The sequence below is a fragment of the Aegilops tauschii genome, unplaced genomic scaffold (genome assembly GCF_002575655.3).
Source record: "Aegilops tauschii subsp. strangulata cultivar AL8/78 unplaced genomic scaffold, Aet v6.0 ptg001296l_obj, whole genome shotgun sequence".
Lineage (NCBI taxonomy): Eukaryota > Viridiplantae > Streptophyta > Magnoliopsida > Poales > Poaceae > Aegilops > Aegilops tauschii.
The window spans coordinates 27,501-30,988 of record NW_027333494.1 but is presented as its reverse complement, the minus strand read 5'-3'; positions in this window follow the sequence as shown (position 1 = coordinate 30,988).

Below are 3,488 nucleotides of genomic sequence, written 5' to 3'. Positions count from 1 at the left end.
TTGCATATTCAGCTCCTGTTGCAGCTGCTACTGCTGTTTTCTTGATTTACCCTATTGGTCAAGGAAGCTTTTCTGATGGTATGCCTTTAGGAATCTCTGGTACTTTCAACTTTATGATTGTATTCCAGGCAGAGCACAACATCCTTATGCATCCATTCCACATGTTAGGTGTAGCTGGTGTATTCGGCGGTTCCCTATTCAGTGCTATGCATGGTTCCTTGGTAACCTCTAGTTTGATCAGGGAAACTACTGAAAATGAATCTGCTAATGAGGGTTACAAATTTGGTCAAGAGGAAGAAACTTATAATATTGTGGCTGCTCATGGTTATTTTGGCCGATTAATCTTCCAATATGCTAGTTTCAACAACTCTCGTTCTTTACACTTCTTCTTGGCTGCTTGGCCTGTAGTAGGAATCTGGTTCACTGCTTTAGGTATTAGTACTATGGCTTTCAACCTAAATGGTTTCAATTTCAACCAATCTGTAGTTGATAGTCAAGGTCGCGTTATTAATACTTGGGCTGATATCATCAACCGTGCTAACCTTGGTATGGAAGTAATGCACGAACGTAATGCTCACAACTTCCCTCTAGACTTAGCTGCTGTTGAAGTTCCATCTATTAATGGATAAGGTTTTTCTGCTAACATATAAGAATTTTTGAAGAAAGAAAAGACAGAAATACCCAATATCTTGTTCTAGCAAGATATTGGGTATTTCTGTCTTTATTTTGAATCTTTTTTTTCTTCTTAATCTTTCTATTCAGAATTCAGTTAACGACGAGATTTAGTATCCTTTCTTGCATTTTCATAACTCGTGAAATGCCGAGTAGGCACGAATTCCCCCAATTTGCGACCTACCATAGGATTTGTTATGTAAATAGGTATATGTTCCTTTCCATTATGAATCGCGATTGTATGGCCAACCATTGTGGGTAGAATGCTAGATGCCCGGGACCACGTTACTATTGTTTCTTTCTCCTCCTTCATATTGACCTTTTCTATCTTTGCCAATAAATGATGAGCTACAAAAGGATTCGTTTTTTTTCGTGTCACAGCTGATTACTCCTTTTTTCCTTTTTAAAGAGTGGCATTCTATGTCCAATATCTCGATCGAAGTACGGAGGTCAGAATAAATAGAATAATGATCAATGGAAAAAAGCAAAAAATCCTTTAGCTGGATAAGGGGCGGATGTAGCCAAGTGGATCAAGGCAGTGGATTGTGAATCCACCATGCGCGGGTTCAATTCCCGTCGTTCGCCCATCGCATTATTGCAAATTCCAAAAATGCAATTTTCCATATTCCTAGTTACGTATTTACTTACGGCGACGAAGAATAAAACTATCGCTATATTTTTTCCTTTTCCTAGTTCTTCTTCCAAGCGCAGGATAACCCCAAGGGGTTGTGGGTTTTTTTCTACCAATGGGAGCTTTCCCTTCACCGCCCCCATGGGGGTGGTCCACAGGGTTCATAACTACCCCTCTTACTACGGGGCGTTTACCTAGCCAACACTTAGATCCGGCTCTACCCAAACTTTTTTGGTTCACCCCAACATTACCCACTTGTCCGACTGTTGCTAAGCAGTTTTGGGATACTAAACGGACCTCCCCAGATGGTAATCTTAAAGTGGCCGATTTACCCTCTTTTGCAATGAGTTTCGCTACAGCACCTGCTGCTCTAGCTAATTGCCCACCCCTTCCACGTGTGATTTCTATGTTATGCATGGCCGTGCCTAAGGGCATATCGGTTGAAGTAGATTCTTCTTTTCTCTCAAAAAACCCCTTCCCAAACTGTACAAGCTTCTTCCAAAGCATACGGCTTTCTAGATGTATATGACGATCTCTAGACAGATGGATCTTATATGAATCATATGATGAAGTACCACATGAGTGGATATATAGGAAAGGAATCCAAATCTGCCGAATCGCTCATGTTATGATCTTCTACATCCTAGGTCTCTGCGTTCCGTCATCTGGCTTATGTTCTTCATGTAGCATTCAGATCGAATGACTCTATGAAATTACGTCGATACTTCCACATATTATGGGTAACGTAGGAGACATCCCTATTTTCCCCCGGGGGTCTTAATTACCACTGCTTAGCTTTCAATTTGCCTCTGACCATCAAATTAAATGTGAATAACCCGTCCTCCTCTCTTTGAAACAAGGGGCGCTTCCGGTTCTGTGCGTGCTTCAAACAATTTTGTCTTCTCCATATTACCATATCTCTAGAGCCAATAATTTTCTATGAGGAACTACTGAACTCAATCACTTGCTGCCGTTACTCAACAGTTTTCTGTTGAGGTCTATCCCGTAGAGGTAGTCAAATTGGATCAGTGATCGATTTCTAGGTTTCGTCGTAAACCTAATTGGTTACTTCCAATTACGTAAATCAATAGTTCAAACCGCACTCAAAGGTAGGGCATTTCCCATTGATATAGGAACTTTTGTACCAGAAACAATAGTATCTCCAATTATAGCCCCTCTGGGATGTAAAATATATCTCTTCTCACCATCCCCATAGTGTATGAGACAAATGTATGCATTTCGATTAGGGTCGTATTCTATGGTTACGATTCTACCAGATATGTCTTTTTGATTCCGTCGAAAATCTATTTTACGGTATAGGCGCTTATGACCTCCCCCTCTATGCCTTGCGGTAATGATTCCTCTGGAATTACGACCTTTACCACAACGGTGCCGTCCATGGATCAAATTATTTCGTGGATTGGATTTCACTTGCCTGTCTACGGTTCCCTTGCGTGTGCTCGGGATAGGTGTTTTGTATAAATGTTTCGCCGTATTATTAAGTATTCTCCTTTAGTTTTTTTCTCTATCTAGAAGTGGAATAGAATAACCCGGTTGAAGGGTAATGATCATACGTCTGTAATGCATTGTATGGCCCAGAATAGGTCCTATTCTTCTACCTTTTCCAGGTAGTCGATGGCTATTCACAGCTACCACCTTAACACCAAAGAAGAGTTCGACCCAATGCTTTATTTCTGTCTTAGTGAATCCCGATTCGACATTAAAAGTATATTGATTCTTTCCCAATAAACGAAGACTTTTTTCTGTAAATACTGCGTATTTGATTCCATCCATAAATCGACTTTCCCTCCTATGCTCTGAGTTCCAGTATCGATAAGAATTCGAGTTCTTATTGTTCTTATGTTATGGTATGAATATACCATACCAATTCGTTATGTATGGATGATGGATGAGATTCCATGGATAGAGAGCCAGTTCCAATAGACTTATGGAATGTTCCCGTTCGTGTGCATCCAGCAGGAATTGAACCCGCAAATTTACCAATTATGAGTTGGGCGCTTTAACCATTCAGCCATGGATGCTTAACAGGGATCATCGTACATCGTAAATAACCAATTTTCATATAGAAAGACATATCATAGAAAAATGAAATCGAAAATATTCCGAGATGGCAAATATTCGGAGATGACTATGAAAACACCTCTCTGGATCCTCGAATTGAAAG